This window comes from Atractosteus spatula, unplaced genomic scaffold (assembly GCF_055471065.1).
Source record: "Atractosteus spatula isolate fAtrSpa1 unplaced genomic scaffold, fAtrSpa1.hap1 Scaffold_41, whole genome shotgun sequence".
Taxonomy (NCBI): Eukaryota; Metazoa; Chordata; class Actinopteri; order Semionotiformes; family Lepisosteidae; genus Atractosteus; species Atractosteus spatula.
Genome location: NW_028296870.1, coordinates 127,957 through 154,278, shown reverse-complemented (window position 1 = coordinate 154,278; position 26,322 = coordinate 127,957). Strand labels below are relative to the sequence as shown.

Here is a 26,322-nt window from a genome sequence, read left to right as displayed (position 1 = left end):
GTGAGACCGGGGTTCGATTCCCCGACGGGGAGTAGAAAGCTTTTCTTTTACCTCCTTAGAGAAAGGACTGCCTTTCACTTCTCTGTTTTCTTTCACAGCGTCGTGCACCTTTTCATTGCTCTCGCTTTCAGAGCCTCCGCACGGCACACGACTCGACATCAGAAAGCACATTGAAGTGAAAGCAGGAAGCGCTGCGACATGCAGTGTGCAGATCCCGCCACACTAAGAGGTGAGTGGGTCTGTTCGATGCACAAAGAACGCTTTGATAAGCGTCAAAGGCAAGTCATTCCGAGTTGGTCGTTTGTGTTTTCTGTTCAGACGCGAAATGCTGAAATGATCTCTCGGCTCCTCGGTTGTCATTTCTGCTCCGTAAAGGAATCACAGCACGCGTCGGCTTCCAGCACGGTGGGTCGGGACACGATGCCGGGGATCGAAGGGTGTGACGTCTTCCTCGTTAGTATAGTGGCGAGTATCCTTGCCTGTCACGCGTGAGACCGGGGTTCGATTCCCCGACGGGGAGTAGAAAGCTTTTCTTTTACCTCCTTAGAGAAAGGACTGCCTTTCACTTCTCTGTTTTCTTTCACAGCGTCGTGCACCTTTTCATTGCTCTCGCTTTCAGAGCCTCCGCACGGCACACGACTCGACATCAGAAAGCACATTGAAGTGAAAGCAGGAAGCGCTGCGACATGCACTGTGCAGATCCCGCCACACTAAGAGGTGAGTGGGTCTGTTCGATGCACAAAGAACGCTTTGATAAGCGTCAAAGGCAAGTCATTCCGAGTTGGTCGTTTGTGTTTTCTGTTCAGACGCGAAATGCTGAAATGATCTCTCGGCTCCTCGGTTGTCATTTCTGCTCCGTAAAGGAATCACAGCACGCGTCGGCTTCCAGCACGGTGGGTCGGGACACGATGCCGGGGGTCGAAGGGTGCGATGTCTTCCTCGTTAGTATAGTGGTGATTATCCCCACCTGTCACGCGGGAGACTGGGGTACATCAGGACGCGCATTGGAGTGAAAGCAGGATGCGCTGCGACATGCACTGTGCAGATCCCGCCACACTAAGAGGTGAGTGGGTCTGTGCGATCACAGCGCTAGGCGAATCCCCAATCCCCTTTTGTGCGTGGCGACAAAAGAAGCCGGTCTGTTTCCGCCCAGTTTCGAACCATTGACTTTTCGCGTGGGAGGCAAACGTGATAACCACTACACTACGGAAACGGTAGCAAACCCTTCCCAGCGGCCCAGTGCTGAGCTTCGCCAATGCGATTCAGCTGCTTCCAGTGCCTTTATTGGAGTGCGCTGATGGACCGTGCTCTCTCTCCAGAGACCAGCACGCCTGTCATGGACGGAGCAGGAAAAGCGGCGCCACATTCTACAGCCCTCTCCACGCAATCGACGAAATCGGGCTACTGAAGTGGAGAAAATCGCCTCTCCAGAAAGTGCAAATATCATCTTGGAGAGTATAAATCCTATTGCCGAAGGTCAGCCCTGTCTACCAGAGTAACCCTCCCACCTCCTGCAGCGATGATCAGCTCGTCTCACACGCGAGAAGTCTTCGGTTGGAAACAAGCGCCCCCTCTTCTCGCACGTTTTGCACGTTCGAGTGGTTTTAATGCGGCTCCTTCGTACACGGTGCTGATCTTTTGGAAAGCAGGAGGCAAAACTGACACGTTCCCATACCGGGAGTCAAACCCGGGCCGCCTGGGTGAAAACCAGGAATCCTAACCGCTAGACCATATGGGAGCACACAACCCCGCTGTTCCGGGCATCATGCAAGCAAACTACATAAATATGAGAAAACACGCAAGAGAGTTGTCACTCAGAGTGTCGAAGGGTCGATGTATACTGGGGCTCAGTTGAAATGCAACGTCAGGACTTTTCCGAATTAGGTCACACGAAGAGAGCACAGCCTTTTCCGCCCTACCATGTGTGTATCGGTAACTCGCCGTGATCGTATAGTGGTCAGTACTTTGCGTTGTGGCCGCAACAACCCCGGTTCGAATCCGGGTCACGGCAGAATAGGGGCGTCTACTTTTACTACTTGCGCGAATGAAGGCAAAAGAAAGCCAATCGATGTGAACGAACGGCGCTTTACAGAGGAGTACTGCCTGACTGGATCGTTGATGAACGACAGAGGCCACTCCGACCTCTTCTCGGTTTTCTTCAACGACTTACTAAGGATCTTCTTCACATTCGCCCATGCAGGGGAAGCCAGTTACACCAAAGCAAACGCAGGAAAGTGCATTTCAAGCAGAGACCAGGAGGGACTTGTTTACACCGAGAGTGGTCGGAGAATGGAACAATGCGCCCAGCCCTGTTGCTGGAGCCGATTCTTGATGAGATCTTGGGCTCACTGGATACTAATCTTTCTGTTGTTCTTGCAGGTCCTGCGCTGCTTTTGAGCCGACAGAGCTCGTCCTGGTCTGTCGGCACAGGCCCAATTGCAAATGATCGGCTCCGCGTAGAGAAGGAACGTGCGTTTGGTACAAGAGTGCATGAAGGCACCGGAAATACATTGGGAACAAATGACCGGTCGCTCAAGACCTCTGTGAAGTACAGGAGCGTGCAACAAGAGGCTGTTTCCGCCCGGTCTCGAACCGGGGACCTTTCGCGTGTTAGGCGAACGTGATAGCCGCTACACTACGGAAACCTGCAGGGATTGCTGCTGGTGTCTCGCTTGCGTTTCGGGCTGAGAAAGGGAAGCGTCACTTTAGGCAGGGGGCGCTGGAGAGAGGAACAAAGGGCGCGATGAAACAAAATGCTGAAACCCGGGATCGAACCAGGGACCTTTAGATCTTCAGTCTAACGCTCTCCCAACTGAGCTATTTCGGCAGTGCACAGAGCCCACAGCCACCTGCTCCAGCCTTCCTGTGTTGCGGCATGAGCGCACCAAGAGGAGCGGGAGAGTGTTGCAGGAACGTCACTCAGAAGGAAAGCCACCCAGCTGCGCCCTCTGAGCTCTGTCCAGCGCATCTTCCTCGCATGGACTCCTGCCTGCGACGGGCAGGAAACAATTAGCAAGAACAGAACAGCACCCCATGGGTGTCTCATGACCACACCTTAGGTTGTGACACGTGCAGGTGTGAGGGGTTGCCGGGCTACTCTGGAGCAGAGCTTGGGCGGAGGGGGGGCGGGAAAGCAGACAAAGAGGTGACACCTCAAGGTCTGCACGATCACAGCTCTCCGCCGCCCCAGGCTTCCGCTCGATAAGCTACTGGACACACCCGCCCCTCCTCACACAGACCGTGGAAAAGCCCCCGAGTGGGAGGGCTCTCTCTTCCTCCCAGGAGCTCTTGGACACGACGCACAGACAGAGCGCGGGGAGCCGCCGCCTGCAAACACGGCTCCAGGCAGGACTCCACTCCACAGGAGCCGCAGAGCAGAGGAGATGGGGGCAGCTTAGTTCCTGTGCAGAGACCTGAGCTGTTGTTGCTGCGGACGCTGTCTTTTCTGTTCTCGGGGTAGGAGTGAATGTTGAGTTGCCCTTAGAAATGAAGCAGAGCACTTCAACGGCACGGGTGTGTGTGTGTGCGTGCGCCCTGGTGATTCTGGGAGACAGATCGAACCTGGGCTAAAAGAGAGGGGGCTTAGCCCTCTTCCATTTGCTAGTTCAGAGTTGTACAACCCATTTGTATCTGCTAGGCGGCGCAGTCGTCGTGCACAAAGAACGCTTTGAAAAGCGTCAAAAGCAAGTCATTCCGAGTTGGTCGTTTGTGTTTTCCGTTCAGACGCGAAATGCTGAAATGATCTCTCGGCTCCTCGGTTGTCATTTCTGCTCCGTAAAGGAATCACAGCACGCGTCGCCTTCCAGCACGCTGGGTCGGGACACGATGCCGGGAATCGAAGGGTGTGATGTCTTCCTCGTTAGTATAGTGGCGAGTATCCTTGCCTGTCACGCGTGAGACCGGGGTTCGATTCCCCGACGGGGAGTAGAAAGCTTTTCTTTTACCTCCTTAGAGAAAGGACTGCCTTTCACTTCTCTGTTTTCTTTCACAGCGTCGTGCACCTTTTCATTGCTCTCGCTTTCAGAGCCTCCGCACGGCACACGACTCGACATCAGAAAGCACATTGAAGTGAAAGCAGGAAGCGCTGCGACATGCACTGTGCAGATCCCGCCACACTAAGAGGTGAGTGGGTCTGTTCGATGCACAAAGAACGCTTTGATAAGCGTCAAAGGCAAGTCATTCCGAGTTGGTCGTTTGTGTTTTCTGTTCAGACGCGAAATGCTGAAATGATCTCTCGGCTCCTCGGTTGTCATTTCTGCTCCGTAAAGGAATCACAGCACGCGTCGGCTTCCAGCACGGTGGGTCGGGACACGATGCCGGGGGTCGAAGGGTGTGATGTCTTCCTCGTTAGTATAGTGGTGATTATCCCCACCTGTCACGCGGGAGACTGGGGTACATCAGGACGCGCATTGGAGTGAAAGCAGGATGCGCTGCGACATGCACTGTGCAGATCCCGCCACACTAAGAGGTGAGTGGGTCTGTGCGATCACAGCGCTAGGCGAATCCCCAATCCCCTTTTGTGCGTGGCGACAAAAGAAGCCGGTCTGTTTCCGCCCAGTTTCGAACCATTGACTTTTCGCGTGGGAGGCAAACGTGATAACCACTACACTACGGAAACGGTAGCAAACCCTTCCCAGCGGCCCAGTGCTGAGCTTCGCCAATGCGATTCAGCTGCTTCCAGTGCCTTTATTGGAGTGCGCTGATGGACCGTGCTCTCTCTCCAGAGACCAGCACGCCTGTCATGGACGGAGCAGGAAAAGCGGCGCCACATTCTACAGCCCTCTCCACGCAATCGACGAAATCGGGCTACTGAAGTGGAGAAAATCGCCTCTCCAGAAAGTGCAAATATCATCTTGGAGAGTATAAATCCTATTGCCGAAGGTCAGCCCTGTCTACCAGAGTAACCCTCCCACCTCCTGCAGCGATGATCAGCTCGTCTCACACGCGAGAAGTCTTCGGTTGGAAACAAGCGCCCCCTCTTCTCGCGCGTTTTGCACGTTCGAGTGGTTTTAATGCGGCTCCTTCGTACACGGTGCTGATCTTTTGGAAAGCAGGAGGCAAAACTGACACGTTCCCATACCGGGAGTCAAACCCGGGCCGCCTGGGTGAAAACCAGGAATCCTAACCGCTAGACCATATGGGAGCACACAACCCCGCTGTTCCGGGCATCATGCAAGCAAACTACATAAATATGAGAAAACACGCAAGAGAGTTGTCACTCAGAGTGTCGAAGGGTCGATGTATACTGGGGCTCAGTTGAAATGCAACGTCAGGACTTTTCCGAATTAGGTCACACGAAGAGAGCACAGCCTTTTCCGCCCTACCATGTGTGTATCGGTAACTCGCCGTGATCGTATAGTGGTCAGTACTTTGCGTTGTGGCCGCAACAACCCCGGTTCGAATCCGGGTCACGGCAGAATAGGGGCGTCTACTTTTACTACTTGCGCGAATGAAGGCAAAAGAAAGCCAATCGATGTGAACGAACGGCGCTTTACAGAGGAGTACTGCCTGACTGGATCGTTGATGAACGACAGAGGCCACTCCGACCTCTTCTCGGTTTTCTTCAACGACTTACTAAGGATCTTCTTCACATTCGCCCATGCAGGGGAAGCCAGTTACACCAAAGCAAACGCAGGAAAGTGCATTTCAAGCAGAGACCAGGAGGGACTTGTTTACACCGAGAGTGGTCGGAGAATGGAACAATGCGCCCAGCCCTGTTGCTGGAGCCGATTCTTGATGAGATCTTGCGCTCACTGGATACTAATCTTTCTGTTGTTCTTGCAGGTCCTGCGCTGCTTTTGAGCCGACAGAGCTCGTCCTGGTCTGTCGGCACAGCCCAATTGCAAATGATCGGCTCCGCGTACAGAAGGAACGTGCGTTTGGTACAAGAGTGCATGAAGGCACCGGAAATACATTGGGAACAAATGACCGGTCGCTCAAGACCTCTGTGAAGTACAGGAGCGTGCAACAAGAGGCTGTTTCCGCCCGGTCTCGAACCGGGGACCTTTCGCGTGTTAGGCGAACGTGATAGCCGCTACACTACGGAAACCTGCAGGGACCGCTGCTGGTGTCTCGCTTGCGTTTCGGGCTGAGAAAGGGAAGCGTCACTTTAGGCAGGGGGCGCTGGAGAGAGGAACAAAGGGCGCGATGAAACAAAATGCTGAAACCCGGGATCGAACCAGGGACCTTTAGATCTTCAGTCTAACGCTCTCCCAACTGAGCTATTTCGGCAGTGCACAGAGCCCACAGCCACCTGCTCCAGCCTTCCTGTGTTGCGGCATGAGCGCACCAAGAGGAGCGGGAGAGTGTTGCAGGAACGTCACTCAGAAGGAAAGCCACCCAGCTGCGCCCTCTGAGCTCTGTCCAGCGCATCTTCCTCGCATGGACTCCTGCCTGCGACGGGCAGGAAACAATTAGCAAGAACAGAACAGCACCCCATGGGTGTCTCATGACCACACCTTAGGTTGTGACACGTGCAGGTGTGAGGGGTTGCCGGGCTACTCTGGAGCAGAGCTTGGGCGGAGGGGGGGCGGGAAAGCAGACAAAGAGGTGACACCTCAAGGTCTGCACGATCACAGCTCTCCGCCGCCCCAGGCTTCCGCTCGATAAGCTACTGGACACACCCGCCCCTCCTCACACAGACCGTGGAAAAGCCCCCGAGTGGGAGGGCTCTCTCTTCCTCCCAGGAGCTCTTGGACACGACGCACAGACAGAGCGCGGGGAGCCGCCGCCTGCAAACACGGCTCCAGGCAGGACTCCACTCCACAGGAGCCGCAGAGCAGAGGAGATGGGGGCAGCTTAGTTCCTGTGCAGAGACCTGAGCTGTTGTTGCTGCGGACGCTGTCTTTTCTGTTCTCGGGGTAGGAGTGAATGTTGAGTTGCCCTTAGAAATGAAGCAGAGCACTTCAACGGCACGGGTGTGTGTGTGTGCGTGCGCCCTGGTGATTCTGGGAGACAGATCGAACCTGGGCTAAAAGAGAGGGGGCTTAGCCCTCTTCCATTTGCTAGTTCAGAGTTGTACAACCCATTTGTATCTGCTAGGCGGCGCAGTCGTCGTGCACAAAGAACGCTTTGAAAAGCGTCAAAAGCAAGTCATTCCGAGTTGGTCGTTTGTGTTTTCCGTTCAGACGCGAAATGCTGAAATGATCTCTCGGCTCCTCGGTTGTCATTTCTGCTCCGTAAAGGAATCACAGCACGCGTCGCCTTCCAGCACGCTGGGTCGGGACACGATGCCGGGGATCGAAGGGTGTGATGTCTTCCTCGTTAGTATAGTGGCGAGTATCCTTGCCTGTCACGCGTGAGACCGGGGTTCGATTCCCCGACGGGGAGTAGAAAGCTTTTCTTTTACCTCCTTAGAGAAAGGACTGCCTTTCACTTCTCTGTTTTCTTTCACAGCGTCGTGCACCTTTTCATTGCTCTCGCTTTCAGAGCCTCCGCACGGCACACGACTCGACATCAGAAAGCACATTGAAGTGAAAGCAGGAAGCGCTGCGACATGCAGTGTGCAGATCCCGCCACACTAAGAGGTGAGTGGGTCTGTTCGATGCACAAAGAACGCTTTCATAAGCGTCAAAGGCAAGTCATTCCGAGTTGGTCGTTTGTGTTTTCTGTTCAGACGCGAAATGCTGAAATGATCTCTCGGCTCCTCGGTTGTCATTTCTGCTCCGTAAAGGAATCACAGCACGCGTCGGCTTCCAGCACGGTGGGTCGGGACACGATGCCGGGGGTCGAAGGGTGTGATGTCTTCCTCGTTAGTATAGTGGTGATTATCCCCACCTGTCACGCGGGAGACTGGGGTACATCAGGACGCGCATTGGAGTGAAAGCAGGATGCGCTGCGACATGCACTGTGCAGATCCCGCCACACTAAGAGGTGAGTGGGTCTGTGCGATCACAGCGCTAGGCGAATCCCCAATCCCCTTTTGTGCGTGGCGACAAAAGAAGCCGGTCTGTTTCCGCCCAGTTTCGAACCATTGACTTTTCGCGTGGGAGGCAAACGTGATAACCACTACACTACGGAAACGGTAGCAAACCCTTCCCAGCGGCCCAGTGCTGAGCTTCGCCAATGCGATTCAGCTGCTTCCAGTGCCTTTATTGGAGTGCGCTGATGGACCGTGCTCTCTCTCCAGAGACCAGCACGCCTGTCATGGACGGAGCAGGAAAAGCGGCGCCACATTCTACAGCCCTCTCCACGCAATCGACGAAATCGGGCTACTGAAGTGGAGAAAATCGCCTCTCCAGAAAGTGCAAATATCATCTTGGAGAGTATAAATCCTATTGCCGAAGGTCAGCCCTGTCTACCAGAGTAACCCTCCCACCTCCTGCAGCGATGATCAGCTCGTCTCACACGCGAGAAGTCTTCGGTTGGAAACAAGCGCCCCCTCTTCTCGCGCGTTTTGCACGTTCGAGTGGTTTTAATGCGGCTCCTTCGTACACGGTGCTGATCTTTTGGAAAGCAGGAGGCAAAACTGACACGTTCCCATACCGGGAGTCAAACCCGGGCCGCCTGGGTGAAAACCAGGAATCCTAACCGCTAGACCATATGGGAGCACACAACCCCGCTGTTCCGGGCATCATGCAAGCAAACTACATAAATATGAGAAAACACGCAAGAGAGTTGTCACTCAGAGTGTCGAAGGGTCGATGTATACTGGGGCTCAGTTGAAATGCAACGTCAGGACTTTTCCGAATTAGGTCACACGAAGAGAGCACAGCCTTTTCCGCCCTACCATGTGTGTATCGGTAACTCGCCGTGATCGTATAGTGGTCAGTACTTTGCGTTGTGGCCGCAACAACCCCGGTTCGAATCCGGGTCACGGCAGAATAGGGGCGTCTACTTTTACTACTTGCGCGAATGAAGGCAAAAGAAAGCCAATCGATGTGAACGAACGGCGCTTTACAGAGGAGTACTGCCTGACTGGATCGTTGATGAACGACAGAGGCCACTCCGACCTCTTCTCGGTTTTCTTCAACGACTTACTAAGGATCTTCTTCACATTCGCCCATGCAGGGGAAGCCAGTTACACCAAAGCAAACGCAGGAAAGTGCATTTCAAGCAGAGACCAGGAGGGACTTGTTTACACCGAGAGTGGTCGGAGAATGGAACAATGCGCCCAGCCCTGTTGCTGGAGCCGATTCTTGATGAGATCTTGCGCTCACTGGATACTAATCTTTCTGTTGTTCTTGCAGGTCCTGCGCTGCTTTTGAGCCGACAGAGCTCGTCCTGGTCTGTCGGCACAGCCCAATTGCAAATGATCGGCTCCGCGTAGAGAAGGAACGTGCGTTTGGTACAAGAGTGCATGAAGGCACCGGAAATACATTGGGAACAAATGACCGGTCGCTCAAGACCTCTGTGAAGTACAGGAGCGTGCAACAAGAGGCTGTTTCCGCCCGGTCTCGAACCGGGGACCTTTCGCGTGTTAGGCGAACGTGATAGCCGCTACACTACGGAAACCTGCAGGGACCGCTGCTGGTGTCTCGCTTGCGTTTCGGGCTGAGAAAGGGAAGCGTCACTTTAGGCAGGGGGCGCTGGAGAGAGGAACAAAGGGCGCGATGAAACAAAATGCCGAAACCCGGGATCGAACCAGGGACCTTTAGATCTTCAGTCTAACGCTCTCCCAACTGAGCTATTTCGGCAGTGCACAGAGCCCACAGCCACCTGCTCCAGCGGCATGAGCGCACCAAGAGGAGCGGGAGAGTGTTGCAGGAACGTCACTCAGAAGGAAAGCCACCCAGCTGCGCCCTCTGAGCTCTGTCCAGCGCATCTTCCTCGCATGGACTCCTGCCTGCGACGGGCAGGAAACAATTAGCAAGAACAGAACAGCACCCCATGGGTGTCTCATGACCACACCTTAGGTTGTGACACGTGCAGGTGTGAGGGGTTGCCGGGCTACTCTGGAGCAGAGCTTGGGCGGAGGGGGGGCGGGAAAGCAGACAAAGAGGTGACACCTCAAGGTCTGCACGATCACAGCTCTCCGCCGCCCCAGGCTTCCGCTCGATAAGCTACTGGACACACCCGCCCCTCCTCACACAGACCGTGGAAAAGCCCCCGAGTGGGAGGGCTCTCTCTTCCTCCCAGGAGCTCTTGGACACGACGCACAGACAGAGCGCGGGGAGCCGCCGCCTGCAAACACGGCTCCAGGCAGGACTCCACTCCGCAGGAGCCGCAGAGCAGAGGAGATGGGGGCAGCTTAGTTCCTGTGCAGAGACCTGAGCTGTTGTTGCTGCGGACGCTGTCTTTTCTGTTCTCGGGGTAGGAGTGAATGTTGAGTTGCCCTTAGAAATGAAACAGAGCACTTCAACGGCACGGGTGTGTGTGTGTGCGTGCGCCCTGGTGATTCTGGGAGACAGATCGAACCTGGGCTAAAAGAGAGGGGGCTTAGCCCTCTTCCATTTGCTAGTTCAGAGTTGTACAACCCATTTGTATCTGCTAGGCGGCGCAGTCGTCGTGCACAAAGAACGCTTTGAAAAGCGTCAAAAGCAAGTCATTCCGAGTTGGTCGTTTGTGTTTTCCGTTCAGACGCGAAATGCTGAAATGATCTCTCGGCTCCTCGGTTGTCATTTCTGCTCCGTAAAGGAATCACAGCACGCGTCGCCTTCCAGCACGCTGGGTCGGGACACGATGCCGGGGATCGAAGGGTGTGATGTCTTCCTCGTTAGTATAGTGGCAAGTATCCCCGCCTGTCACGCGGGAGACCGGGGTTCGATTCCCCGACGGGGAGTCGAAAGCTTTTCTTTTACCTCCTTAGAGAAAGGACTGCCTTTCACTTCTCTGTTTTCTTTCACAGCGTCGTGCACCTTTTCATTGCTCTCGCTTTCAGAGCCTCCGCACGGCACACGACTCGACATCAGAAAGCACATTGAAGTGAAAGCAGGAAGCGCTGCGACATGCAGTGTGCAGATCCCGCCACACTAAGAGGTGAGTGGGTCTGTTCGATGCACAAAGAACGCTTTCATAAGCGTCAAAGGCAAGTCATTCCGAGTTGGTCGTTTGTGTTTTCTGTTCAGACGCGAAATGCTGAAATGATCTCTCGGCTCCTCGGTTGTCATTTCTGCTCCGTAAAGGAATCACAGCACGCGTCGGCTTCCAGCACGGTGGGTCGGGACACGATGCCGGGGGTCGAAGGGTGTGATGTCTTCCTCGTTAGTATAGTGGTGATTATCCCCACCTGTCACGCGGGAGACTGGGGTACATCAGGACGCGCATTGGAGTGAAAGCAGGATGCGCTGCGACATGCACTGTGCAGATCCCGCCACACTAAGAGGTGAGTGGGTCTGTGCGATCACAGCGCTAGGCGAATCCCCAATCCCCTTTTGTGCGTGGCGACAAAAGAAGCCGGTCTGTTTCCGCCCAGTTTCGAACCATTGACTTTTCGCGTGGGAGGCAAACGTGATAACCACTACACTACGGAAACGGTAGCAAACCCTTCCCAGCGGCCCAGTGCTGAGCTTCGCCAATGCGATTCAGCTGCTTCCAGTGCCTTTATTGGAGTGCGCTGATGGACCGTGCTCTCTCTCCAGAGACCAGCACGCCTGTCATGGACGGAGCAGGAAAAGCGGCGCCACATTCTACAGCCCTCTCCACGCAATCGACGAAATCGGGCTACTGAAGTGGAGAAAATCGCCTCTCCAGAAAGTGCAAATATCATCTTGGAGAGTATAAATCCTATTGCCGAAGGTCAGCCCTGTCTACCAGAGTAACCCTCCCACCTCCTGCAGCGATGATCAGCTCGTCTCACACGCGAGAAGTCTTCGGTTGGAAACAAGCGCCCCCTCTTCTCGCGCGTTTTGCACGTTCGAGTGGTTTTAATGCGGCTCCTTCGTACACGGTGCTGATCTTTTGGAAAGCAGGAGGCAAAACTGACACGTTCCCATACCGGGAGTCAAACCCGGGCCGCCTGGGTGAAAACCAGGAATCCTAACCGCTAGACCATATGGGAGCACACAACCCCGCTGTTCCGGGCATCATGCAAGCAAACTACATAAATATGAGAAAACACGCAAGAGAGTTGTCACTCAGAGTGTCGAACGGTCGATGTATACTGGGGCTCAGTTGAAATGCAACGTCAGGACTTTTCCGAATTAGGTCACACGAAGAGAGCACAGCCTTTTCCGCCCTACCATGTGTGTATCGGTAACTCGCCGTGATCGTATAGTGGTCAGTACTTTGCGTTGTGGCCGCAACAACCCCGGTTCGAATCCGGGTCACGGCAGAATAGGGGCGTCTACTTTTACTACTTGCGCGAATGAAGGCAAAAGAAAGCCAATCGATGTGAACGAACGGCGCTTTACAGAGGAGTACTGCCTGACTGGATCGTTGATGAACGACAGAGGCCACTCCGACCTCTTCTCGGTTTTCTTCAACGACTTACTAAGGATCTTCTTCACATTCGCCCATGCAGGGGAAGCCAGTTACACCAAAGCAAACGCAGGAAAGTGCATTTCAAGCAGAGACCAGGAGGGACTTGTTTACACCGAGAGTGGTCGGAGAATGGAACAATGCGCCCAGCCCTGTTGCTGGAGCCGATTCTTGATGAGATCTTGCGCTCACTGGATACTAATCTTTCTGTTGTTCTTGCAGGTCCTGCGCTGCTTTTGAGCCGACAGAGCTCGTCCTGGTCTGTCGGCACAGCCCAATTGCAAATGATCGGCTCCGCGTAGAGAAGGAACGTGCGTTTGGTACAAGAGTGCATGAAGGCACCGGAAATACATTGGGAACAAATGACCGGTCGCTCAAGACCTCTGTGAAGTACAGGAGCGTGCAACAAGAGGCTGTTTCCGCCCGGTCTCGAACCGGGGACCTTTCGCGTGTTAGGCGAACGTGATAGCCGCTACACTACGGAAACCTGCAGGGACCGCTGCTGGTGTCTCGCTTGCGTTTCGGGCTGAGAAAGGGAAGCGTCACTTTAGGCAGGGGGCGCTGGAGAGAGGAACAAAGGGCGCGATGAAACAAAATGCCAAAACCCGGGATCGAACCAGGGACCTTTAGATCTTCAGTCTAACGCTCTCCCAACTGAGCTATTTCGGCAGTGCACAGAGCCCACAGCCACCTGCTCCAGCGGCATGAGCGCACCAAGAGGAGCGGGAGAGTGTTGCAGGAACGTCACTCAGAAGGAAAGCCACCCAGCTGCGCCCTCTGAGCTCTGTCCAGCGCATCTTCCTCGCATGGACTCCTGCCTGCGACGGGCAGGAAACAATTAGCAAGAACAGAACAGCACCCCATGGGTGTCTCATGACCACACCTTAGGTTGTGACACGTGCAGGTGTGAGGGGTTGCCGGGCTACTCTGGAGCAGAGCTTGGGCGGAGGGGGGGCGGGAAAGCAGACAAAGAGGTGACACCTCAAGGTCTGCACGATCACAGCTCTCCGCCGCCCCAGGCTTCCGCTCGATAAGCTACTGGACACACCCGCCCCTCCTCACACAGACCGTGGAAAAGCCCCCGAGTGGGAGGGCTCTCTCTTCCTCCCAGGAGCTCTTGGACACGACGCACAGACAGAGCGCGGGGAGCCGCCGCCTGCAAACACGGCTCCAGGCAGGACTCCACTCCGCAGGAGCCGCAGAGCAGAGGAGATGGGGGCAGCTTAGTTCCTGTGCAGAGACCTGAGCTGTTGTTGCTGCGGACGCTGTCTTTTCTGTTCTCGGGGTAGGAGTGAATGTTGAGTTGCCCTTAGAAATGAAACAGAGCACTTCAACGGCACGGGTGTGTGTGTGTGCGTGCGCCCTGGTGATTCTGGGAGACAGATCGAACCTGGGCTAAAAGAGAGGGGGCTTAGCCCTCTTCCATTTGCTAGTTCAGAGTTGTACAACCCATTTGTATCTGCTAGGCGGCGCAGTCGTCGTGCACAAAGAACGCTTTGAAAAGCGTCAAAAGCAAGTCATTCCGAGTTGGTCGTTTGTGTTTTCCGTTCAGACGCGAAATGCTGAAATGATCTCTCGGCTCCTCGGTTGTCATTTCTGCTCCGTAAAGGAATCACAGCACGCGTCGCCTTCCAGCACGCTGGGTCGGGACACGATGCCGGGGATCGAAGGGTGTGATGTCTTCCTCGTTAGTATAGTGGCAAGTATCCCCGCCTGTCACGCGGGAGACCGGGGTTCGATTCCCCGACGGGGAGTCGAAAGCTTTTCTTTTACCTCCTTAGAGAAAGGACTGCCTTTCACTTCTCTGTTTTCTTTCACAGCGTCGTGCACCTTTTCATTGCTCTCGCTTTCAGAGCCTCCGCACGGCACACGACTCGACATCAGAAAGCACATTGAAGTGAAAGCAGGAAGCGCTGCGACATGCACTGTGCAGATCCCGCCACACTAAGAGGTGAGTGGGTCTGTTCGATGCACAAAGAACGCTTTGATAAGCGTCAAAGGCAAGTCATTCCGAGTTGGTCGTTTGTGTTTTCTGTTCAGACGCGAAATGCTGAAATGATCTCTCGGCTCCTCGGTTGTCATTTCTGCTCCGTAAAGGAATCACAGCACGCGTCGGCTTCCAGCACGGTGGGTCGGGACACGATGCCGGGGGTCGAAGGGTGTGATGTCTTCCTCGTTAGTATAGTGGTGATTATCCCCACCTGTCACGCGGGAGACTGGGGTACATCAGGACGCGCATTGGAGTGAAAGCAGGATGCGCTGCGACATGCACTGTGCAGATCCCGCCACACTAAGAGGTGAGTGGGTCTGTGCGATCACAGCGCTAGGCGAATCCCCAATCCCCTTTTGTGCGTGGCGACAAAAGAAGCCGGTCTGTTTCCGCCCAGTTTCGAACCAGGGACTTTTCGCGTGGGAGGCAAACGTGATAACCACTACACTACGGAAACGGTAGCAAACCCTTCCCAGCGGCCCAGTGCTGAGCTTCGCCAATGCGATTCAGCTGCTTCCAGTGCCTTTATTGGAGTGCGCTGATGGACCGTGCTCTCTCTCCAGAGAGCAGCACGCCTGTCATGGACGGAGCAGGAAAAGCGGCGCCACATTCTACAGCCCTCTCCACGCAATCGACGAAATCGGGCTACTGAAGTGGAGAAAATCGCCTCTCCAGAAAGTGCAAATATCATCTTGGAGAGTATAAATCCTATTGCCGAAGGTCAGCCCTGTCTACCAGAGTAACCCTCCCACCTCCTGCAGCGATGATCAGCTCGTCTCACACGCGAGAAGTCTTCGGTTGGAAACAAGCGCCCCCTCTTCTCGCGCGTTTTGCACGTTCGAGTGCTTTTAATGCGGCTCCTTCGTACACGGTGCTGATCTTTTGGAAAGCAGGAGGCAAAACTGACACGTTCCCATACCGGGAGTCAAACCGGGGCCGCCTGGGTGAAAACCAGGAATCCTAACCGCTAGACCATATGGGAGCACACAACCCCGCTGTTCCGGGCATCATGCAAGCAAACTACATAAATATGAGAAAACACGCAAGAGAGTTGTCACTCAGAGTGTCGAAGGGTCGATGTATACTGGGGCTCAGTTGAAATGCAACGTCAGGACTTTTCCGAATTAGGTCACACGAAGAGAGCACAGCCTTTTCCGCCCTACCATGTGTGTATCGGTAACTCGCCGTGATCGTATAGTGGTCAGTACTTTGCGTTGTGGCCGCAACAACCCCGGTTCGAATCCGGGTCACGGCAGAATAGGGGCGTCTACTTTTACTACTTGCGCGAATGAAGGCAAAAGAAAGCCAATCGATGTGAACGAACGGCGCTTTACAGAGGAGTACTGCCTGACTGGATCGTTGATGAACGACAGAGGCCACTCCGACCTCTTCTCGGTTTTCTTCAACGACTTACTAAGGATCTTCTTCACATTCGCCCATGCAGGGGAAGCCAGTTACACGAAAGCAAACGCAGGAAAGTGCATTTCAAGCAGAGACCAGGAGAGACTTGTTTACACCGAGAGTGGTCGGAGAATGGAACAATGCGCCCAGCCCTGTTGCTGGAGCCGATTCTTGATGAGATCTTGGGCTCACTGGATACTAATCTTTCTGTTGTTCTTGCAGGTCCTGCGCTGCTTTTGAGCCGACAGAGCTCGTCCTGGTCTGTCGGCACAGCCCAATTGCAAATGATCGGCTCCGCGTACAGAAGGAACGTGCGTTTGGTACAAGAGTGCATGAAGGCACCAGAAATACATTGGGAACAAATGACCGGTCGCTCAAGACCTCTGTGAAGTACAGGAGCGTGCAACAAGAGGCTGTTTCCGCCCGGTCTCGAACCGGGGACCTTTCGCGTGTTAGGCGAACGTGATAGCCGCTACACTACGGAAACCTGCAGGGACCGCTGCTGGTGTCTCGCTTGCGTTTCGGGCTGAGAAAGGGAAGCGTCACTTTAGGCAGGGGGCGCTGGAGAGAGGAACAAAGGGCGCGATGAAACAAAATGCCGAAACCCGCGATCGAACCAGGGACCTTTAGATCTTCAGTCTAACGCGCTCCCAACTGAGCTATTTCGGCAGTGCACAGAGCCCACAGCCACCTGCTCCAGCGGCATGAGCGCACCAAGAGGAGCGGGAGAGTGTTGCAGGAACGTCACTCAGAAGGAAAGCCACCCAGCTGCGCCCTCTGAGCTCTGTCCAGCGCATCTTCCTCGCATGGACTCCTGCCTGCGACGGGCAGGAAACAATTAGCAAGAACAGAACAGCACCCCATGGGTGTCTCATGACCACACCTTAGGTTGTGACACGTGCAGGTGTGAGGGGTTGCCGGGCTACTCTGGAGCAGAGCTTGGGCGGAGGGGGGGCGGGAAAGCAGACAAAGAGGTGACACCTCAAGGTCTGCACGATCACAGCTCTCCGCCGCCCCAGGCTTCCGCTCGATAAGCTACTGGACACACCCGCCCCTCCTCACACAGACCGTGGAAAAGCCCCCGAGTGGGAGGGCTCTCTCTTCCTCCCAGGAGCTCTTGGACACGACGCACAGACAGAGCGCGGGGAGCCGCCGCCTGCAAACACGGCTCCAGACAGGACTCCACTCCGCAGGAGCCGCAGAGCAGAGGAGATGGGGGCAGCTTAGTTCCTGTGCAGAGACCTGAGCTGTTGTTGCTGCGGACGCTGTCTTTTCTGTTCTCGGGGTAGGAGTGAATGTTGAGTTGCCCTTAGAAATGAAGCAGAGCACTTCAACGGCACGGGTGTGTGTGTGTGCGTGCGCCCTGGTGATTCTGGGAGACAGATCGAACCTGGGCTAAAAGAGAGGGGGCTTAGCCCACTTCCATTTGCTAGTTCAGAGTTGTACAACCCATTTGTATCTGCTAGGCGGCGCAGTCGTCGTGCACAAAGAACGCTTTGAAAAGCGTCAAAAGCAAGTCATTCCGAGTTGGTCGTTTGTGTTTTCCGTTCAGACGCGAAATGCTGAAATGATCTCTCGGCTCCTCGGTTGTCATTTCTGCTCCGTAAAGGAATCACAGCACGCGTCGCCTTCCAGCACGCTGGGTCGGGACACGATGCCGGGGATCGAAGGGTGTGATGTCTTCCTCGTTAGTATAGTGGCAAGTATCCCCGCCTGTCACGCGGGAGACCGGGGTTCGATTCCCCGACGGGGAGTAGAAAGCTTTTCTTTTACCTCCTTAGAGAAAGGACTGCCTTTCACTTCTCTGTTTTCTTTCACAGCGTCGTGCACCTTTTCATTGCTCTCGCTTTCAGAGCCTCCGCACGGCACACGACTCGACATCAGAAAGCACATTGAAGTGAAAGCAGGAAGCGCTGCGACATGCAGTGTGCAGATCCTGCCACACTAAGAGGTGAGTGGGTCTGTTCGATGCACAAAGAACGCTTTGATAAGCGTCAAAGGCAAGTCATTCCGAGTTGGTCGTTTGTGTTTTCTGTTCAGACGCGAAATGCTGAAATGATCTCTCGGCTCCTCGGTTGTCATTTCTGCTCCGTAAAGAAATCACAGCACGCGTCGGCTTCCAGCACGGTGGGTCGGGACACGATGCCGGGGGTCGGAGAGAGCGATGTCTTCCTCGTTAGTATAGTGGTGATTATCCCCACCTGTCACGCGGGAGACTGGGGTACATCAGGACGCGCATTGGAGTGAAAGCAGGATGCGCTGCGACATGCACTGTGCAGATCCCGCCACACTAAGAGGTGAGTGGGTCTGTGCGATCACAGCGCTAGGCGAATCCCCAATCCCCTTTTGTGCGTGGCGACAAAAGAAGCCGGTCTGTTTCCGCCCAGTTTCGAACCAGGGACTTTTCGCGTGGGAGGCAAACGTCATAACCACTACACTACGGAAACGGTAGCAAACCCTTCCCAGCGGCCCAGTGCTGAGCTTAGTCAATGCGATTCAGCTGCTTCCAGTGCCTTTATTGGAGTGCGCTGATGGACCGTGCTCTCTCTCCAGAGACCAGCACGCCTGTCATGGACGGAGCAGGAAAAGCGGCGCCACATTCTACAGCCCTCTCCACGCAATCGACGAAATCGGGCTACTGAAGTGGAGAAAATCGCCTCTCCAGAAAGTGCAAATATCATCTTGGAGAGTATAAATCCTATTGCCGAAGGTCAGCCCTGTCTACCAGAGTAACCCTCCCACCTCCTGCAGCGATGATCAGCTCGTCTCACACGCGAGAAGTCTTCGGTTGGAAACAAGCGCCCCCTCTTCTCGCGCGTTTTGCACGTTCGAGTGGTTTTAATGCGGCTCCTTCGTACACGGTGCTGATCTTTTGGAAAGCAGGAGGCAAAACTGACACGTTCCCATACCGGGAATCAAACCCGGGCCGCCTGGGTGAAAACCAGGAATCCTAACCGCTAGACCATATGGGAGCACACAACCCCGCTGTTCCGGGCATCATGCAAGCAAACTACATAAATATGAGAAAACACGCAAGAGAGTTGTCACTCAGAGTGTCGAAGGGTCGATGTATACTGGGGCTCAGTTGAAATGCAACGTCAGGACTTTTCCGAATTAGGTCACACGAAGAGAGCACAGCCTTTTCCGCCCTACCATGTGTGTATCGGTAACTCGCCGTGATCGTATAGTGGTCAGTACTTTGCGTTGTGGCCGCAACAACCCCGGTTCGAATCCGGGTCACGGCAGAATAGGGGCGTCTGCTTTTACTACTTGCGCGAATTAAGGCAAAAAAAAGCCAATCGATGTGAACGAACGGCGCTTTACAGAGGAGTACTGCCTGACTGGATCGTTGATGAACGACAGAGGCCACTCCGACCTCTTCTCGGTTTTCTTCAACGACTTACTAAGGATCTTCTTCACATTCGCCCATGCAGGGGAAGCCAGTTACACCAAAGCAAACGCAGGAAAGTGCATTTCAAGCAGAGACCAGGAGAGACTTGTTTACACCGAGAGTGGTCGGAGAATGGAACAATGCGCCCAGCCCTGTTGCTGGAGCCGATTCTTGATGAGATCTTGGGCTCACTGGATGCTAATCTTTCTGTTGTTCTTGCAGGTCCTGCGCTGCTTTTGAGCCGACAGAGCTCGTCCTGGTCTGTCGGCACAGCCCAATTGCAAATGATCGGCTCCGCGTACAGAAGGAACGTGCGTTTGGTACAAGAGTGCATGAAGGCACCGGAAATACATTGGGAACAAATGACCGGTCGCTCAAGACCTCTGTGAAGTACAGGAGCGTGCAACAAGAGGCTGTTTCCGCCCGGTCTCGAACCGGGGACCTTTCGCGTGTTAGGCGAACGTGATAGCCGCTACACTACGGAAACCTGCAGGGACCGCTGCTGGTGTCTCGCTTGCGTTTCGGGCTGAGAAAGGGAAGCGTCACTTTAGGCAGGGGGCGCTGGAGAGAGGAACAAAGGGCGCGATGAAACAAAATGCCGAAACCCGGGATCGAACCAGGGACCTTTAGATCTTCAGTCTAACGCTCTCCCAACTGAGCTATTTCGGCAGTGCACAGAGCCCACAGCCACCTGCTCCAGCGGCATGAGCGCACCAAGAGGAGCGGGAGAGTGTTGCAGGAACGTCACTCAGAAGGAAAGCCACCCAGCTGCGCCCTCTGAGCTCTGTCCAGCGCATCTTCCTCGCATGGACTCCTGCCTGCGACGGGCAGGAAACAATTAGCAAGAACAGAACAGCACCCCATGGGTGTCTCATGACCACACCTTAGGTTGTGACACGTGCAGGTGTGAGGGGTTGCCGGGCTACTCTGGAGCAGAGCTTGGGCGGAGGGGGGGCGGGAAAGCAGACAAAGAGGTGACACCTCAAGGTCTGCACGATCACAGCTCTCCGCCGCCCCAGGCTTCCGCTCGATAAGCTACTGGACACACCCGCCCCTCCTCACACAGACCGTGGAAAAGCCCCCGAGTGGGAGGGCTCTCTCTTCCTCCCAGGAGCTCTTGGACACGACGCACAGACAGAGCGCGGGGAGCCGCCGCCTGCAAACACGGCTCCAGGCAGGACTCCACTCCGCAGGAGCCGCAGAGCAGAGGAGATGGGGGCAGCTTAGTTCCTGTGCAGAGACCTGAGCTGTTGTTGCTGCGGACGCTGTCTTTTCTGTTCTCGGGGTAGGAGTGAATGTTGAGTTGCCCTTAGAAATGAAACAGAGCACTTCAACGGCACGGGTGTGTGTGTGTGCGTGCGCCCTGGTGATTCTGGGAGACAGATCGAACCTGGGCTAAAAGAGAGGGGGCTTAGCCCTCTTCCATTTGCTAGTTCAGAGTTGTACAACCCATTTGTATCTGCTAGGCGGCGCAGTCGTCGTGCACAAAGAACGCTTTGAAAAGCGTCAAAAGCAAGTCATTCCGAGTTGGTCGTTTGTGTTTTCCGTTCAGACGCGAAATGCTGAAATGATCTCTCGGCTCCTCGGTTGTCATTTCTGCTCCGTAAAGGAATCACAGCACTCGTCGCCTTCCAGCACGCTGGGTCGGGACACGATGCCGGGGATCGAAGGGTGTGATGTCTTCCTCGTTAGTATAGTGGCAAGTATCCCCGCCTGTCACGCGTGAGACCAGGGTTCGATTCCCCGACGGGGAGTCGAAAGCTTTTCTTTTACCTCCTTAGAGAAAGGACTGCCTTTCACTTCTCTGTTTTCTTTCACAGCGTCGTGCACCTTTTCATTGCTCTCGCTTTCAGAGCCTCCGCACGGCACACGACTCGACATCAGAAAGCACATTGAAGTGAAAGCAGGAAGCGCTGCGACATGCACTGTGCAGATCCCGCCACACTAAGAGGTGAGTGGGTCTGTTCGATGCACAAAGAACGCTTTGATAAGCGTCAAAGGCAAGTCATTCCGAGTTGGTCGTTTGTGTTTTCTGTTCAGACGCGAAATGCTGAAATGATCTCTCGGCTCCTCGGTTGTCATTTCTGCTCCGTAAAGGAATCACAGCACGCGTCGGCTTCCAGCACGGTGGGTCGGGACACGATGCCGGGGGTCGAAGGGTGTGATGTCTTCCTCGTTAGTATAGTGGTGATTATCCCCACCTGTCACGCGGGAGACTGGGGTACATCAGGACGCGCATTGGAGTGAAAGCAGGATGCGCTGCGACATGCACTGTGCAGATCCCGCCACACTAAGAGGTGAGTGGGTCTGTGCGATCACAGCGCTAGGCGAATCCCCAATCCCCTTTTGTGCGTGGCGACAAAAGAAGCCGGTCTGTTTCCGCCCAGTTTCGAACCAGGGACTTTTCGCGTGGGAGGCAAACGTGATAACCACTACACTACGGAAACGGTAGCAAACCCTTCCCAGCGGCCCAGTGCTGAGCTTCGCCAATGCGATTCAGCTGCTTCCAGTGCCTTTATTGGAGTGCGCTGATGGACCGTGCTCTCTCTCCAGAGACCAGCACGCCTGTCATGGACGGAGCAGGAAAAGCGGCGCCACATTCTACAGCCCTCTCCACGCAATCGACGAAATCGGGCTACTGAAGTGGAGAAAATCGCCTCTCCAGAAAGTGCAAATATCATCTTGGAGAGTATAAATCCTATTGCCGAAGGTCAGCCCTGTCTACCAGAGTAACCCTCCCACCTCCTGCAGCGATGATCAGCTCGTCTCACACGCGAGAAGTCTTCGGTTGGAAACAAGCGCCCCCTCTTCTCGCGCGTTTTGCACGTTCGAGTGGTTTTAATGCGGCTCCTTCGTACACGGTGCTGATCTTTTGGAAAGCAGGAGGCAAAACTGACACGTTCCCATACCGGGAGTCAAACCCGGGCCGCCTGGGTGAAAACCAGGAATCCTAACCGCTAGACCATATGGGAGCACACAACCCCGCTGTTCCGGGCATCATGCAAGCAAACTACATAAATATGAGAAAACACGCAAGAGAGTTGTCACTCAGAGTGTCGAAGGGTCGATGTATACTGGGGCTCAGTTGAAATGCAACGTCAGGACTTTTCCGAATTAGGTCACACGAAGAGAGCACAGCCTTTTCCGCCCTACCATGTGTGTATCGGTAACTTGCCGTGATCGTATAGTGGTCAGTACTTTGCGTTGTGGCCGCAACAACCCCGGTTCGAATCCGGGTCACGGCAGAATAGGGGCGTCTACTTTTACTACTTGCGCGAATGAAGGCAAAAGAAAGCCAATCGATGTGAACGAACGGCGCTTTACAGAGGAGTACTGCCTGACTGGATCGTTGATGAACGACAGAGGCCACTCCGACCTCTTCTCGGTTTTCTTCAACGACTTACTAAGGATCTTCTTCACATTCGCCCATGCAGGGGAAGCCAGTTACACGAAAGCAAACGCAGGAAAGTGCATTTCAAGCAGAGACCAGGAGAGACTTGTTTACACCGAGAGTGGTCGGAGAATGGAACAATGCGCCCAGCCCTGTTGCTGGAGCCGATTCTTGATGAGATCTTGGGCTCACTGGATACTAATCTTTCTGTTGTTCTTGCAGGTCCTGCGCTGCTTTTGAGCCGACAGAGCTCGTCCTGGTCTGTCGGCACAGCCCAATTGCAAATGATCGGCTCCGCGTACAGAAGGAACGTGCGTTTGGTACAAGAGTGCATGAAGGCACCAGAAATACATTGGGAACAAATGACCGGTCGCTCAAGACCTCTGTGAAGTACAGGAGCGTGCAACAAGAGGCTGTTTCCGCCCGGTCTCGAACCGGGGACCTTTCGCGTGTTAGGCGAACGTGATAGCCGCTACACTACGGAAACCTGCAGGGACCGCTGCTGGTGTCTCGCTTGCGTTTCGGGCTGAGAAAGGGAAGCGTCACTTTAGGCAGGGGGCGCTGGAGAGAGGAACAAATGCCGAAACCCGCGATCGAACCAGGGACCTTTAGATCTTCAGTCTAACGCGCTCCCAACTGAGCTATTTCGGCAGTGCACAGAGCCCACAGCCACCTGCTCCAGCGGCATGAGCGCACCAAGAGGAGCGGGAGAGTGTTGCAGGAACGTCACTCAGAAGGAAAGCCACCCAGCTGCGCCCTCTGAGCTCTGTCCAGCGCATCTTCCTCGCATGGACTCCTGCCTGCGACGGGCAGGAAACAATTAGCAAGAACAGAACAGCACCCCATGGGTGTCTCATGACCACACCTTAGGTTGTGACACGTGCAGGTGTGAGGGGTTGCCGGGCTACTCTGGAGCAGAGCTTGGGCGGAGGGGGGGCGGGAAAGCAGACAAAGAGGTGACACCTCAAGGTCTGCACGATCACAGCTCTCCGCCGCCCCAGGCTTCCGCTCGATAAGCTACTGGACACACCCGCCCCTCCTCACACAGACCGTGGAAAAGCCCCCGAGTGGGAGGGCTCTCTCTTCCTCCCAGGAGCTCTTGGACACGACGCACAGACAGAGCGCGGGGAGCCGCCGCCTGCAAACACGGCTCCAGACAGGACTCCACTCCGCAGGAGCCGCAGAGCAGAGGAGATGGGGGCAGCTTAGTTCCTGTGCAGAGACCTGAGCTGTTGTTGCTGCGGACGCTGTCTTTTCTGTTCTCGGGGTAGGAGTGAATGTTGAGTTGCCCTTAGAAATGAAGCAGAGCACTTCAACGGCACGGGTGTGTGTGTGTGCGTGCGCCCTGGTGATTCTGGGAGACAGATCGAACCTGGGCTAAAAGAGAGGGGGCTTAGCCCACTTCCATTTGCTAGTTCAGAGTTGTACAACCCATTTGTATCTGCTAGGCGGCGCAGTCGTCGTGCACAAAGAACGCTTTGAAAAGCGTCAAAAGCAAGTCATTCCGAGTTGGTCGTTTGTGTTTTCCGTTCAGACGCGAAATGCTGAAATGATCTCTCGGCTCCTCGGTTGTCATTTCTGCTCCGTAAAGGAATCACAGCACGCGTCGGCTTCCAGCACGCTGGGTCGGGACACGATGCCGGGGATCGAAGGGTGTGATGTCTTCCTCGTTAGTATAGTGGCAAGTATCCCCGCCTGTCACGTGGGAGACCGGGGTTCGATTCCCCGACGGGGAGTAGAAAGCTTTTCTTTTACCTCCTTAGAGAAAGGACTGCCTTTCACTTCTCTGTTTTCTTTCACAGCGTCGTGCACCTTTTCATTGCTCTCGCTTTCAGAGCCTCCGCACGGCACACGACTCGACATCAGAAAGCACATTGAAGTGAAAGCAGGAAGCGCTGCGACATGCAGTGTGCAGATCCTGCCACACTAAGAGGTGAGTGGGTCTGTTCGATGCACAAAGAACGCTTTGATAAGCGTCAAAGGCAAGTCATTCCGAGTTGGTCGTTTGTGTTTTCTGTTCAGACGCGAAATGCTGAAATGATCTCTCGGCTCCTCGGTTGTCATTTCTGCTCCGTAAAGAAATCACAGCACGCGTCGGCTTCCAGCACGGTGGGTCGGGACACGATGCCGGGGGTCGGAGAGAGCGATGTCTTCCTCGTTAGTATAGTGGTGATTATCCCCACCTGTCACGCGGGAGACTGGGGTACATCAGGACGCGCATTGGAGTGAAAGCAGGATGCGCTGCGACATGCACTGTGCAGATCCCGCCACACTAAGAGGTGAGTGGGTCTGTGCGATCACAGCGCTAGGCGAATCCCCAATCCCCTTTTGTGCGTGGCGACAAAAGAAGCCGGTCTGTTTCCGCCCAGTTTCGAACCAGGGACTTTTCGCGTGGGAGGCAAACGTGATAACCACTACACTACGGAAACGGTAGCAAACCCTTCCCAGCGGCCCAGTGCTGAGCTTAGTCAATGCGATTCAGCTGCTTCCAGTGCCTTTATTGGAGTGCGCTGATGGACCGTGCTCTCTCTCCAGAGACCAGCACGCCTGTCATGGACGGAGCAGGAAAAGCGGCGCCACATTCTACAGCCCTCTCCACGCAATCGACGAAATCGGGCTACTGAAGTGGAGAAAATCGCCTCTCCAGAAAGTGCAAATATCATCTTGGAGAGTATAAATCCTATTGCCGAAGGTCAGCCCTGTCTACCAGAGTAACCCTCCCACCTCCTGCAGCGATGATCAGCTCGTCTCACACGCGAGAAGTCTTCGGTTGGAAACAAGCGCCCCCTCTTCTCGCGCGTTTTGCACGTTCGAGTGGTTTTAATGCGGCTCCTTCGTACACGGTGCTGATCTTTTGGAAAGCAGGAGGCAAAACTGACACGTTCCCATACCGGGAGTCAAACCCGGGCCGCCTGGGTGAAAACCAGGAATCCTAACCGCTAGACCATATGGGAGCACACAACCCCGCTGTTCCGGGCATCATGCAAGCAAACTACATAAATATGAGAAAACACGCAAGAGAGTTGTCACTCAGAGTGTCGAAGGGTCGATGTATACTGGGGCTCAGTTGAAATGCAACGTCAGGACTTTTCCGAATTAGGTCACACGAAGAGAGCACAGCCTTTTCCGCCCTACCATGTGTGTATCGGTAACTCGCCGTGATCGTATAGTGGTCAGTACTTTGCGTTGTGGCCGCAACAACCCCGGTTCGAATCCGGGTCACGGCAGAATAGGGGCGTCTGCTTTTACTACTTGCGCGAATGAAGGCAAAAAAAAGCCAATCGATGTGAACGAACGGCGCTTTACAGAGGAGTACTGCCTGACTGGATCGTTGATGAACGACAGAGGCCACTCCGACCTCTTCTCGGTTTTCTTCAACGACTTACTAAGGATCTTCTTCACATTCGCCCATGCAGGGGAAGCCAGTTACACCAAAGCAAACGCAGGAAAGTGCATTTCAAGCAGAGACCAGGAGAGACTTGTTTACACCGAGAGTGGTCGGAGAATGGAACAATGCGCCCAGCCCTGTTGCTGGAGCCGATTCTTGATGAGATCTTGGGCTCACTGGATGCTAATCTTTCTGTTGTTCTTGCAGGTCCTGCGCTGCTTTTGAGCCGACAGAGCTCGTCCTGGTCTGTCGGCACAGCCCAATTGCAAATGATCGGCTCCGCGTACAGAAGGAACGTGCGTTTGGTACAAGAGTGCATGAAGGCACCGGAAATACATTGGGAACAAATGACCGGTCGCTCAAGACCTCTGTGAAGTACAGGAGCGTGCAACAAGAGGCTGTTT

At 54.6% G+C, this 26,322-nt stretch overlaps 12 non-coding genes across 12 annotated transcripts; 3 read left to right on the top strand and 9 right to left on the bottom strand.

The window, feature by feature from the left end:
- Positions 1-2,572: 2,572 nt before the first annotated feature.
- trnav-aac (transfer RNA valine (anticodon AAC)) lies at positions 2,573-2,645 on the bottom strand. Its single transcript has one exon. It is a non-coding gene; the product is annotated as a tRNA-Val (tRNA).
- Positions 2,646-5,976: 3,331 nt separating this feature from the next.
- Positions 5,977-6,049, bottom strand: trnav-aac (transfer RNA valine (anticodon AAC)). Its single transcript has one exon. It is a non-coding gene; the product is annotated as a tRNA-Val (tRNA).
- A 3,331-nt stretch (positions 6,050-9,380) lies between these two features.
- Positions 9,381-9,453, bottom strand: trnav-aac (transfer RNA valine (anticodon AAC)). Its single transcript has one exon. It is a non-coding gene; the product is annotated as a tRNA-Val (tRNA).
- A 109-nt stretch (positions 9,454-9,562) lies between these two features.
- Positions 9,563-9,635, bottom strand: trnaf-gaa (transfer RNA phenylalanine (anticodon GAA)). The gene has a single exon. It is a non-coding gene; the product is annotated as a tRNA-Phe (tRNA).
- Positions 9,636-10,648: 1,013 nt separating this feature from the next.
- trnad-guc (transfer RNA aspartic acid (anticodon GUC)) lies at positions 10,649-10,720 on the top strand. Its single transcript has one exon. It is a non-coding gene; the product is annotated as a tRNA-Asp (tRNA).
- A 3,319-nt stretch (positions 10,721-14,039) lies between these two features.
- On the top strand, positions 14,040-14,111 carry trnad-guc (transfer RNA aspartic acid (anticodon GUC)). Its single transcript has one exon. It is a non-coding gene; the product is annotated as a tRNA-Asp (tRNA).
- Positions 14,112-14,731: 620 nt separating this feature from the next.
- trnag-ccc (transfer RNA glycine (anticodon CCC)) lies at positions 14,732-14,804 on the bottom strand. The gene has a single exon. It is a non-coding gene; the product is annotated as a tRNA-Gly (tRNA).
- Positions 14,805-17,430: 2,626 nt separating this feature from the next.
- trnad-guc (transfer RNA aspartic acid (anticodon GUC)) lies at positions 17,431-17,502 on the top strand. The gene has a single exon. It is a non-coding gene; the product is annotated as a tRNA-Asp (tRNA).
- Positions 17,503-18,648: 1,146 nt separating this feature from the next.
- trnae-uuc (transfer RNA glutamic acid (anticodon UUC)) lies at positions 18,649-18,720 on the bottom strand. Its single transcript has one exon. It is a non-coding gene; the product is annotated as a tRNA-Glu (tRNA).
- A 1,015-nt stretch (positions 18,721-19,735) lies between these two features.
- Positions 19,736-19,808, bottom strand: trnaf-gaa (transfer RNA phenylalanine (anticodon GAA)). Its single transcript has one exon. It is a non-coding gene; the product is annotated as a tRNA-Phe (tRNA).
- A 1,705-nt stretch (positions 19,809-21,513) lies between these two features.
- Positions 21,514-21,586, bottom strand: trnag-ccc (transfer RNA glycine (anticodon CCC)). The gene has a single exon. It is a non-coding gene; the product is annotated as a tRNA-Gly (tRNA).
- A 3,300-nt stretch (positions 21,587-24,886) lies between these two features.
- On the bottom strand, positions 24,887-24,959 carry trnag-ccc (transfer RNA glycine (anticodon CCC)). The gene has a single exon. It is a non-coding gene; the product is annotated as a tRNA-Gly (tRNA).
- Positions 24,960-26,322: the final 1,363 nt, after the last annotated feature.